We start from the raw sequence: 9,769 nt of genomic DNA, 5'->3' as shown, positions 1-9,769 counted from the left end.
TTTACTTTCTCAGTATGATCTAATATAAATGTACAAGGATTGGAGTTTCCCAAATCCATCAGTTCTCTGTGGCTTTTGTCTGTGAAATAGCATGTCGCATTTTTGCCTACCTAGAAAAACAGTGTCTCTAATGGTTTTAATGCATGCCATAAATATCCTGTCTTTCATATCTGAAGTATAATCTCCCTGGAATATTTTCTTTATATGCCATTGTTCTTTTGTCTGCCTGGTTAGCAGTTTCTACTTGTCAGACAAAGCACACACAGATCAAGTCCATTCTCAGCTGTCAGGGATGTTTATAGGTCACAGCCATTTTATATCAGCTTCTGATGGTTTTTTATTTAAGTTACCCTCATGCTGAGAAATCTGATAAGTGAGTTGCATTTGCTGTTTTACCTGTAATCCAACTTTTAGAGTTCAGGGAGCCTGAAATTTGCCAGTAAAGACCTGAACCCATATATCACCCAGTGTTTGAAGGTCAGCAACATAAATCTTTCAATAAAAGAACAAAGGTTTACAAGCATGTTCACATTTCCCTAACTTTCAGTGATAAGGAAGCAATTTTCAAAATAGCAATTAGGTCAAACAATGAAAATGCACACTACAATTTTGTTCTTCATAAAATAGAGCCAGCATAGCCTTGCATTTATACCCAGCATGTGTTGCTAAGTGTCTAAACTACCTGATTTCCCTCTAAATTTGTTCTCTGATTTGTTTTAAGGTTTGGGTTTTGTTGTTTTTGTTTTTTTTTTTCTCCAGACATTTCCTCTTTATGCTAAGTGCTATCACTTTTGTTTTTTATTTTTTTTTATTTGATTGTAGAATTTTATCTCTCCTTTTACTTCAGGTACTTTTCATTATATAATAAAAAGCACAGTCTATTAGAGGCTACAGGTTTTAGATTAAAAAATATATTCTGTAGAAATTCTGTTTTTCTAGTTTAGGTGTCAGGCGAAAACTGATGATGGTAATACAGAACTTTTCTATTAGCCCTTTTAGCTTCCAAATGCTTTGCAAACGTGAACTTTTCAGATATGGGAAAAGTGAAGGAGGGATAGTAAATCAAGTGTTCAAGGCTAAAAAGAGGGATTATTGCTGAGCACGATGGAGTTTGTGTCTCTGGATCAGTTTCCTGTTCTTTTGTTCAGGTACTTTTTCTTTATGCCATCATCTTAGCTGAGATGTCGCTGCATTTCATAGACTTGATACATTGCCTCCCACCAATGTGCTTCTGCTTTGACTGCTATGAACACAGTATTTCACTCTGGCCTAGGAGCTGAATTTTTTAAACAGATCTCTGAAAAGCAAAAAGGGGCATCCCTCAGTCTTGGACACAATCAAACACTGCTCATGTTTCCGGAAACAGAAGTTTAAAAGAAACACACTTAGTAAGAAACTTTTTCTTTTTAAGAATACACCTCTTGTATCTCAGTCTGGAGCACCAAATTGTACTACAGCAATTTCATCTCTGACCCTGACTAATCATTGACACACTAGGAACTGGGTTGAGATATTTCACTCAGATTTTCCTCCAGGATAAAATGGTTTAACAATAATCATTTAAGTACAATGATATAACTATTACCATTTTACTGTGTATTTTAGCCAAAAGGAAAATTCATTCTATGTAGGCTTTTCCAGATGCATTGAGACTATCCCTATTTTTTCATACTTCATCTAAATATCATCTAAATCTAAATGATTATTCATGGCATCTTGGAGAGGGAACAAAAAGAAAAAAATAATCCACCTCACTTCCACAGAATGAGAGATGCTAGCCCTCCTTTCTTGAATAGAAAGACGATCAGAGGACCTTTTATATTTTGTTTTCTTTTTCAAAAATGGAAGAAAAGATAAGACAAATGATTTATTTGAATGTTGCAGTTTCAGCTTTGACCAGAGTAAAGGACAAAGCTGAGCTACTCCATAAGATATTAAATAGCATGAGACAAAAATGTGAATAGTTAAAAAAAAGCTGAGAGATAGAAATAAATGTAGAATACATGATTATGACAAGTGCCAGCATCATCCTGACTGCAAATAAATGAGCTAATTTGCATGGGATTTTTATTTATGAATTCAAGACTGAGACTGAGCTATACTAGGAGTGCAGCCAGGAATGCTCATGTTCCCTACACTTCCTGTGGAATATGGAACACAGCAATATTTAATTGTGCCTATATGGAAAACAGGGGAAAGTGGGGTATACAGATTTTGATGGAGATTTCTGGAAGCATAATACCTAAAAAAGGCCTCAGAAGGAGTTCAGAACCCAGCTTCCAGTGATGCTCAGTAAGGGATTCAGTCAACTCAAAGTAAACATTTAACAACATTGAAATGGCATAAGTAAATCCAAGAGGCTTGGCAAATACACGGCACTGGACTACAAGAGACTCATGCCCTTCTGGAGAGGTTGCTGGAAGCCTCTGAGGTACAGCAAATGGCACTGAATACCTGTGTACCTAGGCAATTTAATGTTTGCTTTTGTCAACACTCATAACTGCTGGTAGCTTCACATGGAAACACCAAAGCAACTGTAAAAGTGATCTGAAGAAGCATATTTAAAATATGTGTAGCTTTTAACCTTTCAGCCAGGGAAATTATGTCTTTTTTCAGAGCTTTCTATTGGAATAAAACAGGAATAAACACTAGAGAATTAGTACCTCATAGTAACTTCACAAATAAGTAAAAGAATAGGGAAGGATTTTAAAAGTTGAAACAAGTTCACCAAGTTTCAGAACACTTTTAAATACCCCTAGTTGTAAAGTCCTCACTTGGAAACATAAGGGAAGCTGGAAAAGTCTTCCAAATATAACAGTTGAAAAGAGAATCCAAATCTTCATAATCTGAAACCTGAAGGTGGTTATGGCTGGAAGAACAATATTTGCAACATCAGAAGATAAAGCCTCCCCTTTTTCTGATACTATTTACTCCCTTTGTTAGTTCTATCAGGTCACAGGGCATGAAACCTTAAACTGTGGTAGCCTGCTACTCATAAATCGGGTTGAAATTACACCACCCTGGGAACACAGCCAGAACTGCCAGGTGTGTATTCTTTCATGAAAGGCTTTTATTCTCCCAATTTTGATTTCCTGGGATTTAAGCAGATATCCCCAGAGAAAGAGCTGAATTCACTTGGGATATCTTTCCTAGGAGGGGAGAAAAACTCCACAAGAATGTAGGGGAATTTCTGCCAAGGTAATCTGCCAAAGATCCCCTCCTTCTAATTCTGCCAACCTAGGCATACGTTTTAAGTATGCCAGCATGGCTTGGAAAGCATGTAAAGAATCTAAGTGAGCATATAAGCAGCTAATTTGAAGTGCACAGATGCACTTTCCCTAGGGAATTATCTCATCTCCTGAAATTTCATTCCAATAATTACCAAGGCAAATCACAAAGATTTCCATTTACTAATCTGGGGCTTCCTGAAATCCTCTAATTAAACCCCAGCAAGATGGTTTCAATAGAGCAAGAATTTTCTTTTTTGTCATATTCTTTTCTGTGCTTCCTTCCCCTCTACCACAGTCATGTGGTCAGATGAACATATCTGGTGATAAGGCACATGGCTAATGTCAGGAGGAAGTGATCTACCCTGCAATAGTAAGAGGCTACCAGTTTTCTCCTTCGCTGTTCTGTGTCACAAGGATACTGTTTAATACAGTCAAAAACTGCCTGTACAATATGGCAAAGTAATATGGACGTAAAATGATATAATATTCATTCAGGACCTGTCAACTCTTAAACTTCAGGGCTTTAAATTTTTTTATAATTGTACTAAATGCAACTTAGATTCAAGTTCAAGCTGTCAAAGCTTTTAAACTTTACTTTCTGCTTTCCTCCACTAGAATCTTTCCCAGGACTTGACAGTCCATTGCACAGAGAGGTGACCAAGCCAGGCTGCCCTCTATATTCCTTTTGTGGTGACAAAATCCAGAATTCTTTATCCTTGAGATTTTCTCTGTACAGGCCTTCTGACCATACCTAGACACTTTTACTGAGGTTAGACATCTGGAAATGCAACTACACTAGGCAGCAGCTGAGACCAGTAGGTGAGAAGTAGTACAGAATTAGTTTTAAACCAGACTTTTCTGGGCACTACTTAACTGAGCTCTGCTCAGACTACGGCCTAACCACAATCAGTGCCAAATAGGCACAATTAGTGCCAAATAGGCACTGCTGGTTCTCCTGACAGCTTAAGGTTATCCCTTGCTAAGTGGCAATTTGTATACTAGCTTCAAGTTTTCACTGATAAAGGAGAGGTCTTTTATGAGTGTACATCAGGTTTGTGCTTTCACATAATCAGTCTGGGAAAAACGAAAGCATAGCATAATAGTGATACACGAACCATAAGGATGAAGGAGGGATGGCTGTACAGATAGGTGTGCATTATCCTATGCTGAAATGTTGTGCCAAGTTTGCTGGACGGGAGGTAGTCTCTAAGCCACCCTAACTCCTTAGGACTGCTCTGGGCTTGCACAGCACTTACACAAAGGGCAAAAGAATAGTGAAGAAAATGAATGTCACAAAAGCTTCTATATTGGAATAGAGAGAAAAAGAAAAAGAGAAGCTCAGAGAAGAGCTAATTAGAGATGATTTGCAACATGTACTTCAGCATTAAATGAGTAAGGCTTTCAGAAATCAAGTTAATATGCAGAGAGCTGAACACTGATTAGAGGTCAGTGTCAAAACAATAGATTTTAGTTGGTAGTCCTTGATCCTGAGGTCTTTGGATTGCTTCTAAATATCTGAGGAACATCTTTATTAGAAACTTAGTGATAATCCAGTCAACCAGGCCCTATATATCTACTCGAAAGCCTTTATGGCTCTGAAAAAAAAAAAGGCTAAAGAATGAAAACCAGTAACATCCAATGATGAAGACATATTGAGATCTTTGCTGTATCAGGTAATGGGAATATAGTAATGGTGCACATCGAAGGACACTGATATGAAGAGATTTTAAACCAACATAAACTTACTTGCCCTTTGCAATGAGGCAAGAATAATAAGGCAGTAGATGAAACTGAAAAGAAATGAATTCAAACTGATAAAAGGGAGTATCTTTTTATACAATGCATAATTAATCAGTCAAACTCAATGCCATAAGATTTCACTGAGACACAGAGTTCAGAAAGAAAAGCAGGCATTTAAATGGGTAATGAGAATATCTTTAGATAAGATAAAAAAAAAAAGAAGGATAAAAAGAGTAATGCTTCAAGACATAAATCAAGCTCTAGCTTAATGTAAAAGGCATTAAGAGCACATGGCATAGGAAAGGTAATGCTGACCCACACAGAGATTATTAGTGTCCTATGAGACTGAACCGTTGTATGAAGGGAGGTACTGCCATGCTTTCAATGTATTTTATTTGTCAAACCTTTTAGGTTCATAACATCCAGATCTACAAAACAGGGACTGTAAGAGAGTCAGCAGATGTTAGCAAGCAGAAAATATTTGGGCATAAAGTAAGGAGAAAATTGACAGCAAGAGGAACAGGGAAAGCCCAGACTTGATTGGCCTCATTCTTTCTTCAGTAGCAAGAGACTGCAAAAGGCTGTGAATTTTAGCACAGCTGAAGTTTAGCTACTCCAGCCTTCTGTTTCTGCCTCAGTGGATTCTGCTTCTGCTTCTGCATCAATGGGATTGGAAAAGGCCTCAGGACAAGCATTTAGCATGGATTTAAAATCTACAGTTTTATTTAAGCAACTTCTCTGGGGGTATTGACTAGTAAATCTTCGGAAAAGCATCCTTCCCTGTATATTTTTAAATGTCAGCTCTTCTTATATCACATCATGGTACTTCCCTGTTTAGGAAATGATTATTCTAGTTCTGACTTGCAGGATGATGAATCACTGGATGACACACCACTGTGCTTTTAAAACTGTTATGTTTGCATTAGGGGATGGTTGAGTTGATCTGTATAAGAGAAAGCCAGGCTAGAACTTTCACTCAAAAATAGATCTGAGGTTCAACAGTGCTTGGTAGGTTGTCATTATTTCTCATTTTCCTATTTTGGGATTTCAGCTGTGGCCTAAAATGGGGGATATTATACTTGTGAATTAAGGCTATATGTAAGCACTTGACTTCTGCAATGGCCAGCCATGCAACATTAGGAGCCTGTGAACAGGGCTTAAGAAGATCTTAGACATATGCTTGCAATAGTAGGAGGCAAGCAGGCAAAAGTTGGTGAGTTCAGCCAGGAATATCTAACTTGTGTTTGCTATCCCTTGGGGGTGTGGGGTGCTGGTACTAGAGCTGCAACTTTTAGCTATGTGAAGAAGGAAGAATAATGTGCTGCATGGTGGAAAGGAAGAAAAGCAGTGTCTGGAGGGAGAAATAGCACCAGGAGAACATCTGGAGCATGGATTAAGAGCAGAGAGAGGGTGCATATGTAAATACAGAAAGAAATTGAATTCATATATTCCCAGTGTTTGCTAACTCCTTTCTATCTTTAGGCACAAAAGAAGTCAGAGAAAACAGCAGTCTTTTGACCACTCAGCCCCATTTTGTCAGCCACATTCATGGAAAGTGAGCCTTCCAAAATATCAACTATGATTCATTCCTCTCTAATTTTGATATATGATGATGTATCACAGTGTGCTTCATGATATGTAGTGTGAGAATGAGATGCCTAGTCTAGAATGCTTGGGTGGATGGGTTGGTGAAATCTTTTTTCAAACAAGGTATATTCAAAATAGACTAAGAAAATAAAACATTTCAATCCATTCTTAAAAACTCCCTTTCCCAGGGGAGGTAAACATATAAATATATATAGATAGATATATATAACTATTCATAATGTACCCAACCAGTGTCAAGGTTTTAAACTCCAGTGTGGCAAGCTATTACCAATTACTTTGGATTTCAAAAATTTTAGACATGCAGAAGTAAATGAGTATTTGATTTACTTGTATACTTTAAATTAGACACAAATCTGCTGAATCAGCAGCAGAATATTTATTTTTTCTGAGCTGGAGTTAATAACCATGTTTTGAAACACTGGCCTCCCCAACCACCACAAGTGTTTGAACCTCTTTAATGAGAGAAGTGAAGAACTTTTAGTGCATCTGTAGCCATCTCAAATTTCAGAATAAAAAGCTAGAAGGACTTGGACCCTCACCCTGATTTCTCTTTCTAATACTGCCTCTCCTTCAAATTCAAATGAGACTGGATTGCACACATATCAGTGAATTCACAGCAAAAGTAGAATATTGTGCTTCATGAAGAATGGATGTCCTTTCAGGTATTACCTCCTTTCAGAGCTGAGCCTGCTTCTTCTACTGACCACACTTCGACTAGGTAAAAAAGTGAATTCTCCAAATAGCTATTTTCCCCCACTGGGGTAATTTTCCTCAGTCTTATGTTTATTTAACTGTACACAGTATCCTTATATAATATTATACATTGCAAATAGAATACCTTGTGAGGTGAGAAAGCCAAGTTTCTTTCTTCTTCTGTTATTTCAAATGTAAGCAGGTCTTTCAGCATTTTATGTGTTCTTTTGTATTGGAAACCAGTCTGACATCAATAGATTTAGTATGACTGCCTGCGTTTGTATATCTTTGAGTAACTGTATATGTGCATAGAATTTTTCATATATGCATAAGTAGAATTACTTTTGAGAACAGCTACCTGTTTGATCAACCATGTTTCCCTTATTTTTCTCCTTATCACTCTGAACCATCAGTGACACATCAGGATATGATTAACAAGCTCCACACAGAGAAGCAGTATTTTATCTGTAGAGTTATTTATCAAAGAAGTTTGTTCCTTTAAAGTGGTCACAAAACAGCATTAGGCAGCATATATGATTAAATAATTTTTATTGGGAGAACATATTTATCTGCCTTTTTTTTTCTTTTTTTTCAAAGGGATTTGATAGCAGGTCTTTTTCTTAACTTTAGTCAAAATGTAATCCCTCTCTATTTCTATCCAAATGTGAATATATAGTTCTTAGAGTATTTTTTACTGATAAAGAGCTTCCCAGGTTTTTTTTTGTTTTTTTGTGCTTATCTTGTGATATGAAGAACCTGTTATTGTTCAATACTGAATAACAGAGATAGTACTCAATTTCCAAACTTTCAAGTGGAGCTTTGTCTTGTACTGAATGAGTAGAAAAAGATACACATGACAACTGGAATTTCACATACCTTTATCTACAATCTTCCTGTCCAATCATGAAGTGATACATAATATTGATGGAGAGTTGTGAGAAGGAAAGAACACTAAAATTAAAAATAAACAAAATATCCCAACAAAAATCAATTATCTTCCTACTGCCTTTCCTACAGCTTTCCAATAATTATGAATGAGTAATATATACTGAAATCAAAGACTTACATTTCAGAGAGAAGCAACATACTCAGCATTTGTTTGTGTTCTTTCTAAGATATCAGTGATCTTAAAAATAAATTTAAAAAATCATTATTTGATAACTGAAGTACTGAAAGTTGGAATTTAGCAGGGCCAGAGCCACTTCTGCATAACTCCATGAGTTTCTGCTAAGTATGACTCCTTGGTGTAACTATTTCTACTTCTTTGGTACCCCTGTGAAGGGAAGGGAGGAGGTAGCAAAACAATCTTAGTCAGAAATTAGGATGTTGCTTCTGAAATAAAGGGATATCAGTTGAGTTCCTTTCATATAGAGTACCTGACTTCAAAGTGTCTCACTGAAATATTGTGGTGTATAGAAGTATTCATGAGGTAATGCAGTTTGTTTGCCACCTGAGTACATGGTCTGACCTGCAGGGATAATTATTATTAAGCCTCTCATTCTGAAGACCATGGGACAGATAGGACAATGTGATCTCAGCAGAGAGTTTGATACCTTTGCTGAGGATGAGGATGAGGAATGGACTTGGGGCACAGATGGTGCTTGTTCAGATCTTGACACCCCTGTCTGTTTTCCTAAACTCTGCTAGTTGGTGACTCAATTTAGCAAACTGTTCAATATCCTATGTGAAATGTTGACATTTAGAGTCCACTCAGCTTTTGTATCGGCACAAAAATCACTACCATGTGTGTCTGTGTTGACAATCACCACAAGGATGATAAAGATCATATCACAGAATCATAGAATGGCTGAGATTGGAAGGGACCTCTAAAGGTTGTTTGGTCAAACCCCCCTACTCAAGCAGGACCAGCTGGAGACCATTGCCCAGAACCATGTCCAAACAGCTTTTGAAAATCTCCAAACATGAAGTACCTTTGTGGGCAACCTGTTCCAGTGATTGGTCACCCCTACAGTAAAAAAAGTGTTGATATTCAGATGGATCCTCCTGTGTTTTAGCTTATATCCCACTGCTTCTGGTCCTGTCACTGGGTACCACTGAAAATAGATTGGCTCTGTTCTCTTTGCACCATCCCTTAAAGTATTTACAGACATTGACACAATACTTCTGAGCCTTCTCTTCCCCAGGTTGAACAGTCCCAGCTCTCTCAGCTTTTCCTCACAGTTAAAATTCTTAAGTCCCTTAATCTTTGTAGCTCTTTATAGAATTCCTTCAAGCATGTCCATGCCTCTCTTGTACTGAGAAGCCCAAAACTGGAAACAGTACTCCAGATGTGGCCTCACCAGTGCTGAGCAGAGAGGAAGGATTCCCTCCATCGAATTCTTAACAACACTCCTCTTAATGCAGTCCAGGATAGTAGGATATATGGGCATGAAGACTTGTTCTGGCCTCTTACTCACAACCCTCATCTTTTCTGAACAAGGATGCTGGGATCCTGCATGCTGAAGCCTGGACTGCTGTTGCCATTCAGCTGGCAAAAT

Source organism: Pithys albifrons, chromosome 4 (assembly GCF_047495875.1).
Source record: "Pithys albifrons albifrons isolate INPA30051 chromosome 4, PitAlb_v1, whole genome shotgun sequence".
In the NCBI taxonomy this organism is placed as follows: Eukaryota; Metazoa; Chordata; class Aves; order Passeriformes; family Thamnophilidae; genus Pithys; species Pithys albifrons.
This window is presented reverse-complemented; position numbering follows the sequence as displayed.